Below are 13096 nucleotides of genomic sequence, written 5' to 3'. Positions count from 1 at the left end.
CTGGTTTCCCTGAGCTTGATCTGAGGAAAGTGCTTCATTGATTTTACCTCTGATGGTTATAATTTTATCATTAAAGAATTTAAGAAAGTCATGGCAGTTTAAAGATTCTGGGATTATTGGTTCCACTACAGTATGACTGTTTGTCAGTGTGGCTACTGTGTTGTACAGAAACCGAGGGTTATTTTTGTTTATTTCTATTAAACAAGAGTAATATATTGTCTTGGCTTTAAAAAGAGTTTGTTCATAGCTTAGCAAGCTACATTTCCAAGCCTTCAGAGATTGCTCCGATTTAGATTTACGCCACAGTCTTTCTAATTGCCGAGTTTTTTGTTTGAGAACTCGGGTTTCAGAATTAAACCATGGAGCAACGCGCCTGGGTCGATTGGTTTTCAGGTGCAACGGAGCCACTACGTCAAGGGCAGATTTTAGTGAGTGCATACCACTGTCAACAAACTGATCACTATTATCACCACTGGTCAATAAGCTCATTTCTGTGAGTTCACAAGATAATGCAGCAAATGCAGGCTGGATCAATTCTTTGTACCGAGCCACAGATTTTTCAGATAATGTCCGTATCAACTGAATTTTATCTTTTTGAGCAGAGTAGTCTTCAATCAAAACCTGAAAAGTAATTAAAAAATGGTCTGAGAGTTTTGGGGTTCTGAGGGAGAACATTTAGGTCACTGACCTCTATCCCATATGTTAAAACTAGATCCAGGGTGTGCTTGTGACTATGAGTGGATTCATCAATATTTTGAGTGAAACCGATACTATCTAATACTGCAATAAACGCATTACTCAAACTGTCACCAGAATCATCCACATGGATATTAAAGTCACCTATTATAAGGATCTTGTTATGAATCAATAATATATAGCTTAAAGACTCTGAGAACTCAGTTAAAAAGTCAGAGTAAGGACCAGGAGGTCGATACACAATAATTAATAGCACAGCCTTTTGATTCTTCCAATTTGGACAAGTAAGCGTTAGTATTAAGCTTTCAAAAGAGTTGAATTTAACATTAGTTTTGGGTTTAAGAAGAAGACTGGAGTGCGATATCACTGCCACACCTCCACCTCAACCTGTTGATCTAGCTGTTTGGAAATTAACATAGGTTGGAGGGGTACATTCATTGAGCCTCACATAATCATCTTGCTGAAGCCAAGTTTCTGTTAGAGCAAGGAGATCAATGTTATTGTCACCGATAAGGTCATTAACTAACAGAGATTTAGTGGAGATTGCTCTAATGTTTAGTAGACCACATTTTATGTATTTCCTACTGGAAGAGTTATTCTGTCTCGTACCCATTGACTTTTTTCTCATGCTTTGAGCACTATGGACTAGAGGTGTGCTGATACATCGATTATTAGATTAATCGTGATGCGACACATAATGATTCGATTACGATTAATAAATATTTAAAATCGATTATTTTTCATAATAACTCGACGCCAGGAGCACGGACGCCACTTGCGGAACCAAAGTATTGTTCCTGCGCACCACCCGGACATCTGTAGTGACGGACCGGTTAATATGGCGACAGCTAGCTCTTTAGCTACAGTAACAGAGTGTGAGATTCATTCTTCTGGATTAAAAGCTAGTGCTAAATGCCAACGTTGCTTTTGCTAAAGAGAAAATCATTCAAAGTTCTCGTCCACAACATATTCATCCAATAGATATTCGTCCATTTTACGCTACACTGGAACAAAAAGCACCGTGTAGCCTCATGTCGCCCCGGAAACAATGAGCCGTACTGCGCATGGCGTGGCGCCGTAAACAAAGCTTTCAGTTCAGAGGTAAACAAAACAACCACAACATTTATCTCTGTAATATGCCTGAAAGAATTCCAGAGGCGTTTGGCAGCGTGACGATGTTTATTCCAAGAGCAGGGATCAGAAACATGCGTGAGCATCGGCAGTCGAAAAAACACGCACACAACAACACTGCAGCTCCCGTAGCTCCCGCTGACGTCCCACTACCGCCTAGACATATAGACATAGATATCTAGATGTAGTTGTCTAGATACGCTGCACGCCAAGTAGTAAATTCAAATTGAACATATATCTGCATATATGACATATCTGCTATTGTTTGCACTTAAGGGAGGTAACTGCTGATCTTTTGTCAACAGGGGCAGCCTTTTGTTGTATTGGCTCTTTAGGCCACAGCTACAGGCACAAAGTTTATGCCATGGTTGCTGATGGACCACTTGACATCAATAAAAAATACTTTTTTTGAATTTGTTTGATTACTTTGATTTATGTATACCGAGAAACAGCTGTACATTGTTTCAAAGTATGAAACAATGTACAGCTAACATTAAAATCTGTTCGGATAGTAAAAGGCTACAATCATACAATATTGCACGCCCCAGCTGCCGAACAGGACAAGGGGAAAAAAAAAAGATTTATGTATACCGAGAAACAGCTGTACATTGTTTCAAAGTATGAAGTGGGCACTAAGTGAGGGGGAAAAAAATGCACAAAAAATCATGATAATCGTTTTTATCATTAATATCGTGATAATCGTTGAATAATCGAATCGTAGCACCCTGAATCGTAATCGAATCGAATCGTGAGGTGCCTTAGATGGCACACCCCTACTATGGACAGACACAGTCTCTGTTTGCCTTGGTAAACCTCCATGCTTGACTTGTAAAAATCCGGGAGCAGGATTGGTGACAGGATCAACAAGATCAACAGAGGAGCGTTCTTTTTTTTTTTTTTTTAGAGGAGCGTTCTACATGACTGCTCTGCGCCCGGGGCTCATAGCTGGATTGTCAATTTAGGGTACGAAGCCGATCAGCCATATTGCGAGCTAAAAGGGCTGCACCATCCAAAGTTGGGTGGATGCCATCCCTGCGGATGAGCCCAGGCTTTCCCCAGAAGGTGCACCAGTTGTTTAGAAAAATAACTCAGTTTTCTTCACTCCATCTAGACAACCAGCGATTGAATGATGAAAGTCGGCTATACATTTCATCACTGACCAAATTGGGCAGGGGACCAGAGAATATTACGGCATCAGACATCGACTTAGCCAATTCACACACCGAGGCTACTTGTAATTTGAGCACCTCTGATTGTCTCCGCCGGGCATCATTACCGCCTGCGTGAATCAGGACTCAACAGAATCTCCTACCTTCCTGTTTTAAAAGCCTAAGGGTTCCCCTCGATGTCACCCACTCTGGCCCTCGGGTAACACCTAACCTTCACCGCTGGCAGCTTCATGTCTCTAACTATAGAGCTGCCAATCACCAGCGTGTCCAGTTCAGCCGGCGTGTCGTCGCTGAGGGGAGAGAACCTATTGCAGACGTGAAGCGGTTCTTGGAGTGCTACGTGGCGGTGCTTAGCACTAGCCTTCCTCCGGACTGTCACAAACCGGTCCTGGTCTTGCCCCGGCTGCTCGGGACATGCTGCGGGGCTAGGCTTGCTAACATTCCTCTCACTGCGGGAGTGGGCTGCGAGCCCTGCCGCTACCTCGCTGTAGCTAGCGCTGCCCTGCCCCTCACATCTGCGCAGCCGCTCCTCTAACTCGGTTACCCTGGCCTCCAGCGCTGTCAATACACTGCACTTTACGCAAATACCCCTATCGTCAAGGGAGGCAGGGTTCTGACTCAACATACAGCACACTGAGCAGGAAAGAAAAGAAGACAGAGGGGAGGACGCCATAGCGGTCCCGGCGGACCAAGCTAGTTAGCACGCTAAGCTAGTTAGCACGCCGGTGGCGCTAACGGCGGAGAAGAGATGTAATTCACGAGAGATCACTGGTCAATCGGGGGCGAAAGTAACCCCGGGGGCGATTTTTTGATGGCTTTGTGAATTAACAGTAATAGCAAGAGAGAGACAGCAAGCACTTCAGTCGCTCGCAAGCTTCGGCAAGCTTCATCAACACGGAAAACACTCACCGGAGTGACATCAGCCAGAGGTGCGCAGCCTCAAACAATTCAGCAGCAAAAAGGCTGTCAATCGCACGTCGAGTAGCCTTTGTGGTCAGCGGGAGTATTACATTACAGAGTAATGACATGCATGTTAGTGTAATGATATGTGTGTTACAGCGTGTTAGTGTAATGTGTTACAATGTTATGACATGCGTGTTAGCGTAATGACATGCATGCTATAGCGTAATGACATGTGTGTTAGTGTAATGACATGTGTGTTACAGCGTTGACATGTGTGTTAGTGTAATATGGAGTGAAATTAATGCCAAAACCTCTCCAACACAAAAAACGTGTTTTATTCACAGCCGATGATTCACACACAAACACAGTGTGTTTTGCAAAAGCAAAATGTCATTCACAACTAATGCACTTAGGTTTGTCCATCAAAAAAACGTTCCACAAATTAAAAAATATATATATCTGCACTTACATTAAAATATTCTTTAAGTGCAAAATAAAATCTTTCAAGATTAATTTTTTTTCCGAGTACAAAAAACAATTCTGCGGGTTGGAGAAAAAAATCTGCAGGTTGGAGAAAAAATTCCACAGGTTGGAGAAAAAATTCCGCGGGTTGGAGAAACTTTTCTGCGGGTTGGAGAAACTATTGGCTCCCCAGCGTCACGTGACTTTTGGCAGTGATTTTGCACCTTCCTGATTCGCATCCGCAGGACTTAGGATTTATTCACAACTGCCAGTGTTGTGTAATTTGCATGCCACAACAGGAGGTGGCGCTGTTGATGCCGTTTAACGCATAGCACCATCCACAACCAGCCAGGACCACAACCGAGTGAGTCAGTCGCCCCAGAACAACGCGCCCTGAGCAGCCAACAGGTGAGTTTGTGGTCATTGTTGATGAAAAATTAAATTATCTTCGTGGGTACATGTCATTTTTGTCACTGCCGGAGCTAACCCATGTTGTGGTGTCCGTGGTGTTAGCTGGTTGCTAGCGTTAGCCACGCTAGCTGAGGGCAGTAGTGGCAAAGCAAACACTCTTTCCTCCACTTCTTTATAGATTACTGTTGAATTTATATCATAATTGTCCTCACTCATAGGAGATTGACTTTGAGAGTACATTGTAACTGACCTCATGTTAAAAGTCATAATGGGCAAGTGTGTTTTTCAGGAGAGCTGCTGATGAAGTGAATGAACCTCATCCAGACTGCGCTCCTGTCATCACATCTCAACACACGGAGGTGAAAGCTGCGGAAAGATTCCAACGGAGAAAAAGGAGACAGGAGACTGTGACGGCAGTTACTGCAGCTGCTACACCTGAACCTCACACACCTGATGTGTATCAAGCTCCACAACAGAACGACATGGTGGAGAATGAGCAGTGTGTCAGTTGTAAACGAATGAATGGTGAAATTAAGTCCATGTGTGCTGAGATGAACCGCTTGTTTTGTTTATCTTGATTAGGGCTGTCGCGGTAAACCGGTATTGACGATAATCGTGGTATTAAAAAATGAAATTTCAATATCGTGTTCAAAATGCGCACATGTTAATATCGTAAAGAGGATTTAGTGCCACTTGAAACGTGTTGAAGTGTATTTTCAAAATCCGCTCCTGTTCTTCCGCCCTGCTTCGTCTCCCTCCTGCAGCACCCCCACCTCTCCCCCTCCCCTCACATGTAAACACAGCAGAGCAGCGGTAGCGGCTCGGCTCCCAGCTAGCGAGGCTCCCAGTTAGCGAGCGTCACAAGTGAACTAAACATGTCGGCGGTGGCCGACAACGACAACGAGACGCTCTGTCCTCACCCGAAAAAAGTGTTTAGCAACACTGACTGCACAATGAAGCTAGCCGGGTAGTAGTGGGGCCCCATTAGGTAGGTTCCAGACGTGTCATTGTAATGTGTCCGGGAGGTTTCAAGTCGTGTCGCTGATATCCGCCGTCTTCTCCGCTGGCTCCCTTCTAGCAACTAACCGGTGAGTACTCGGAAAAGGGCCCAATGCAGGGGATTTTCGACACGTTGTCGTTGCACCGTCTAGTGTAGCGCCTTAAATTTGTCATTGAAATTGACTGATGTCAGTCATCCCTCGGGGCCCCCTTCAGCTCGGGGCCCTAGCCAGTAGCGGCGCCTCTGGCTGGAGAGAAGCAGCTGCTGCTCATGCCGCCTCCGATTTAAACAAAGAAACAAACAAAAAATCTTGTCAGTGTGGTGGTGGTGGTACAGGATTTCACCCCAACAGGGCCCGAGGGTTTTCATAACCCACCAACCCGACATAAATTATGCCTCTGCTGTGGATCCTCTGTTAATCAGTTCATCAGATTTTAATTAGTTGACGTAACTCCACTTTTGGTATGCAGTTGTACAGTTACTGTTCTCATATTGTTTCAACACCTCATTTGACAGGTATTCTGAGTGTAATTCATCTGGGAAAAGAGAGAAAACAAACAAAAACAAAATTAAAGATGAATCTGAATGTTTGTACCATTTTTAGTTAAACTTTCGCTGATATCATGATAATATCGTTATCGTGATATTTTTTGCCCATGATAATCGTGAAGAGAAAATTTGATATCGTGACAGCCCTAATCTTGATTATATGTGACCAACTTCTGTTTTTCTGTAAATAAAATTGATGGCTAACAGTTTTCCTCTGCTCAATTCTAATATTTATCCTGAACATTTCATTCTGTCAGGACAGGTAAATCTCCTCAGCTGTTACATTTCATTTCATTTCATTTATTTATTTATTTGTTTGGGACAGTGCATGTTAATGAACATAAAAGTAAACATGCCAGATTGTAGCCAAGAGGCTAATTTCCATCTGTAGTCCCAACGGGCTGGGGTCAGGGAATACAATGCATAAAAGAGACAAACATTTACATTAAAGTTTAACAGTTGAAACAAAAAGAAGACAAAACACATGACACATGGAACAAGAGGAAAAAGACAAGGAACAAGACAATAGAAAATCATACAATATAAAAACAAAAAATAGCATTCACACAGTCCAAACCTTTCACTCTCATTCATGCTCACACCATCATATAGTTAAAAACTGATATTCCCTCATATTATTTCAGGGTGACTCTCTAATGGTCACACGAGTGTTGCTGTAATAGCCATTCTTTAAGTTGTCTCTTGAAGGAGACATAGGTGGAACTTTCTCTTACTGTGACCGGTAGAACGTTCCAACTGGAGCAGCCCTTAATGGATAGCACATTCTTTGAGAATTCGCAATCACGATATTGCACTACACAGTCCCCCCTTACTGTGGAGCGAGTGCTCTTTAAGCTGGACTTTTGTTTGATAAATCCGTTAAGTGGTGGCGGGGCCAAGCCGTTCAGAACTCTATATACCAGACAATTATTCTTAAAGGTTTTAAAACTTTCGAATGATAAAAATTTGAATTTCTCTAGTAGAGCACATATATGGAATGACTGAGGTTTTTGATCAAGTATCTTAATCGCTTTTTTGAAAAGCTGCTCTATTGGCTTTAGTGCAGTGACGCCAGCAAAGGACCAAACTGTGAAGCAGTATTCAATGTGAGAGAATATCATGCAATGAAGATAAGACTTAGCTGCCTCTGTAGTAATGAACGGCCGGATTTGTTTAAAGTTTTGTAGATTAAATCTGATGGTATTTGCAACTTTTTTGATATGTTTTTTGAATGTGAGGTTGGAATCTAAGATAACCCCAAGATATTTAAAGTGGGTTACCAATTCCAACTCCTCTCCATTCAGAAATACATTAGATCTGTCTTGCTTTACTTTTTGTTTACTGAATATTATGCAGACTGTCTTTTTGGAGTTGAGCAGAAGGCAATTTTGTCTAAGCCAATGGTGTACTCTGGTAAGTCCTTCTGTAAGATTGGCAGTGATGGTATGGATATTTGTACCGTTAGTGAACAACACAGCATCGTCAGCATACATAAGCATATCAAGTTCAGGACAAACGTCTGGTAAGTCATTGATGTATAATGAGAAAAGCAAAGGACCTAATACGGAACCTTGAGGGACACCAGCTTCACTGCTGAGGCACTGGGACTGTACTCCCTTTAAATGTACACGCTGCTTCCTGTTTGAAAGATAAGATTGAAACCAAGCAAGTGAATCTGCTGAGAAATTGAAGTTTGTTAATTTGTTTGTTAGAATATGATGGTTAACTGTGTCGAACGCTTTTTTTAGGTCTAAAAATACAGCACCGACATATGTATTTTTTTTGCTTAACATAGACTTTATTTTTTCTATAACAAAACAGTTTGCTGTCTCCGTAGAATGGTTTTGTCGAAAGCCAAACTGCATTCTGTGAAGTGAAGTGGGTCCTTTGTCAAGGTGAGCAATTAACTGATTTACTGCCCACTTTTCAGTGACTTTAGAAATTGCAGGCAATATGCTGATTGGTCGATAATTTGAGATTTGCCTTTTACTCCCTGATTTAAAGACAGGGGTTATAATGGCCTCTTTCCACACAGACGGAACTGTTTTTTGATTGATAGATTGATTGACTAAAAGAGTAACAGGTTGTACCAGTGCCTCAGCATGAGTTCTAAAAAAGTTAGTGTCAATACCATTTATGTCCCTGGCTTTAGACTTTTTTAAGGTAGAGATAATTTTTGCTACCTCAGTCTCTGTTATATTCTGCAGCTCAAAGATAGGGTTGGCTGTATTTAATGATTGAGGTAAATAAGTAGATGTTGGAAACAGCTTTGTTATTTCAGAAATGCTATCAACAAAATAATTGTTAAAAGCATTGATCAAGACCAAGGGATCACCTATCAATTTATTATTTATCTCTATTTCAAAAGGAGCAGTCTCTGATTTGACATTTTTACCAAGAAGTTTATTTAGGATTTGCCACGTTTTTTTTTCCATTTCCTTTTGTACTTTCTATTATATTTATAAAGAATTTAGCTTTTGCCTTTCTTAGGGCTTGTGTGACTTTATTGCGAGCTTGTGTAAATCTTTGTCGATCAATGGACAGTCTTGATTTTAGATATTTTTTGAGCAGAAGGTCTCTTGTTCTTAATAGATTTCTACAATTTAGATCTAGCCGTGGTAAATTTCCTTTTTTTGATATGCTCATATGGTGACAAAAACCAGCCTCTGCTTTAATAAGTTAATAAGACTATGGTGAAATTAAATATTGTAGCTCAGTAGCTATTTATGAAACTTCATTTTAATGGGAAATCCTCTGTGAGACTGTGCCATTTACCCATACTGCAATAATGTCACCATTTCTGGTTTCAAAGTCTTTTCTGTTTATTACCAACCTTCTTGTGTAGTGCAACACACTGTTAAAGTTACAGTTACAATTCAAATAAGGTGCAAAAGTCTGTGCAAACAAATATCACTGCAACTGTATAAAGTACAATTAGATTGTGCATAAAGAAATAACACTGCAAATAAAATGAAGGAAAACATTGTGCACCTTGCAGTCAGTGTTGCCAACTTAGCGACTTTGTTGCTATATTTAGCGACTTGTCAGATCCATCTAGCGACTTTTTTTTAAGAAAGCGACTAGCGACAAATTTAGCGACTTTTTCTGGTGCTCTGGAGACATGACAGGACGTCTCGTTGCTGAGCAGCGGGTGCTGCGTGAGCCCTTCCCCCGTCTCAAAGCACTCACAAGCGGTCAGTGTCACGGGCTCCCTGCTGCAGTCGGAGCAGAGAGGAGACCCACACCGCTCCGCCTCCACACTTCAAATGAATCGAGCTTGCGCAGATCCGCACCGCTGCTCCTGTCCTAGGTCACAGAACAGAATGGACATGTAAATGTTTCTCCACTGTCACACTTTTGTCAGTTAATTTGTAGTTCTAAACATATTTAGGCTGTTTTTAGCTCATTTTTGCTTCTCCCACGACGTTATTCCTCTCTCCTACAGCGTCCATTACAATTACATGCAAATTGCCAAATTATGCAAATTAGGCGATGACATCATATAGCGACTTTTAGGACAGCCAATAGCGAGTTTTCTCACTGGGGAGTTGGCAGCACTGCTTGCAGTCCACCGGCGTCCACACAACTAAGTCACAAAACTTAGCAGCTGTCACAAACATGTGAGTCTGTCTGGCTGTAGTATTTCTGTGTCTGGCTGTAGTATTACTGTCTTCTTCAAGACAAAATGCGAAAGTATGTGACAAAATCACATGCGTGTTACAGCATAATTACATGTGTGTTAGAGTAATGACGTGTGTTGCAGAGTAATGACATGTGTGTTAGTGTAATTATATGTGTGTTACAGTTTAATGACATGCGTGTTAGTGTAATGTCATGTGTGTTACAGTGTAATGACATGCGTGTTATAGCATAATGGCATGCATGTCAGAGTAAGCACATGAATGTTACAGTGTAATGATGTGTGTTAGTGTAATGACATGTGTGTTACAGCGTGTTAGTGTAATGACATGTGTGTTACAGTGTAATGACATGCGTGTTAGCGTAATGACATGCGTGCTACAGCGTAATGACATGCGTGTCAGTGTAATGATATGTGTGTTACAGTGTTATGACATGCGTGTTAGTGTAATGTCATGTATGTTACAGCATAATGACATGCGTTAGTGTAATGACGTGTGTTACAGTGTAATCACATGCGTGTTACAGTGTAATCACATGCGTGTTACAGCATAATTACATGTGTGTTACAGCATAATGGCATGAGTGTTAGAGTAATGACATGCGTGTTAGTGTAATGACATGTGTGTTACAGCATAATGGCATAAGTGTTAGAGTAATGACATGCGTGTTAGTGTAATGACATGTGTGTTACAGCATAATGACATGCGTGTTAGTGTAACCACATGCGTTTTACAGCGTAATGACATGCGTGTTAGAGTAATCACATGCGTGCTATAGCGTTATGGCATGCGTTTTAGAGTAATCACATGCGTGTTACAGCGTTATGGCATGCGTGTTTGAGTAATGACATGTGTGTTATAGCATAATGACATGTGTGTTAGTGTAACCACATGCGTTTTACAGCTTTAACACATGCGTGTTACAGTGTAATGACATGCGTGTTAGTGTAATGACGTGTGTTACAGTGTAATGACATGCGTGTTAGTGTAATCACATGTGTGTTACAGCGCAATGGCATGCGTGTTAGAGTAATGACATGTGTTAGTGTAATCACATGCGTGTGCCAGCATAATTACATGTGTGTTACAGCATAATGACATGCGTGTTAGAGTAATGACATGTCAATCAATCAATCAATCAATCCATTTGTTTTTGTATAGCCCAGTATCACAACAACAGTTGCCTCAGAGGGCTTCAACATGTTACATTGATTGGTAAAAATAAAAACAGTGAAGAAGCGTAATATGAATGTGTCAAATTCACAGTAACGAGACAAAACGAAGCAACCACCGCCTGAGACCCTCACGTTATCTAAGGTGATAATCTGTTCAGATAGACACTCTCTCAGTTTATGGGGGCCTAGTATAATGACCTCTGTTTTGCCAAGATTAAGACGGAGATAATTTGTAGTCATCCAGGATTTAATTTCTCTGATACAGTCACTGAGTCTGTCTATTTGATTAGTTTGATCAGGTTTCATAGATAAATACAGTTGTGGGTCATCTGCATAACAATGAAAATTGATATTGTGGTTTCTAATTATGTTCCCTAAAGGAAGCATATATAACAGAAATAATAAATGAAGAAATAAAGAAATAAGTAATGACGTGTGTTACAGCGTGATGACATGCGTGTTAGTGTAATCACATGCGTGTTACAGCATAATGACATGCGTGTTAGAGTAATGACATGTGTGTTACAGAGTAATGACATGCGTGTTCGTGTAATGATATGTGTGTTACAGTGTAATGACATGCGTGTTAGTGTAATGACATGTGTGTTACAGCGCAATGACATGCGTGTTAGTGTAATGACGTGTCTTAGTGTAATCACATGCGTGTGCCAGCATAATTACATGTGTGTTACAGCATAATGACATGCGTGTTAGAGTAATGACATGTCAAATCAATCAATCAATCAATTTATTTTTGTATAGCCCAGTATCACAACAACAGTTGCCTCAGAGGGCTTCAAGATGTTACATTTATTGGTAAAAAATAAAAACAGTGAATAAGCATAATATTAATATGTCAAATTCACAGTAACGAGACAAAACGAAGCAACCACCGCCTTAGACCCTCACATCCGTCAAGAAAAAACTCCAAAAACCCAGTGGGAAAAGAAGAAATCTTGGGGAGAACCACACATGTGAGTTAGTTTTGTAAACCAGTTCTGGCTGCTACTGCTATGCGCCAGTGTATCCTTCCACTGAGCACTGCGCATGCGCAGGTTCATGTGTATCAAAACGTTATTTTAACGGGTTGTAAAGAAAACACATCCTTTAAAATGTTTTGTAACCATTCGGATTTACTTCACATGCTAATACGCTATCCGCTGGACCATTGTAAGGAGTATTTTGTCCACGTTTGTCAGTCCGGCTCCGACTCCTATTGACTTCCAGCAATTGAGCTACGATGCTAACAGCTGGGAGCCAGCCCCTGGATGCAGACACAAAAAAGGTATATGTGAGCTTGTTTAACTTTGTCAGTGATAGGGAATGGGCATGGGTCCAAAATCTTCAGAGTATTCCTTTAAATGTGTTTTAATTACATGCGATTTGAAGTTTAAATAAAAGCATTTTAAAGTGTAATTACATGCATTCAGTGTTGTGGACTTTCATCTTATTGTAATCTGATGGCTGGTGATGGTGGTTTTTGTTTGAAACTCTTTTCTCCTGACAGATACAGTGTGCTGTTCAGAGGGAGAATCAGACTCACAGACACTGTATCACAGACACTGATCGGGTTTGCTGCACTTTTGGTGCAAGTGTGTGGGGTAATGTGAAAGTTTCCTAGTAACGGGCTAAATACTGAGTAATTACCAGGTTAGGAAACATGGAAACAGACCTCACTTCCTTTTACAGTACAAATCCACTTTAATAACTATGCAATTTTGAGGTAGGTATTTTTGCAGTTCCTGGGTAACGAATAAGTAGTTACCAGGTAATAGCGTGGAAACAGGCCTCACTTCCTTTTGCAGTACAGTTCAACCATAATTACCAGGTAAATGTTGTAGTTAGTGGGAAATACTAAGAAGTTACCGGGTAAGTAGTAAAAACCACTTGACTACTTTGGAAATACATAGTGTACACACCTAGCAGTACCTAGTAATGCCTAGTAAAAAGTCTTAATTT

Source organism: Salarias fasciatus, chromosome 5, assembly GCF_902148845.1.
Source record: "Salarias fasciatus chromosome 5, fSalaFa1.1, whole genome shotgun sequence".
In the NCBI taxonomy this organism is placed as follows: Eukaryota; Metazoa; Chordata; class Actinopteri; order Blenniiformes; family Blenniidae; genus Salarias; species Salarias fasciatus.
Note: the sequence above shows the minus strand (reverse complement) of the source record.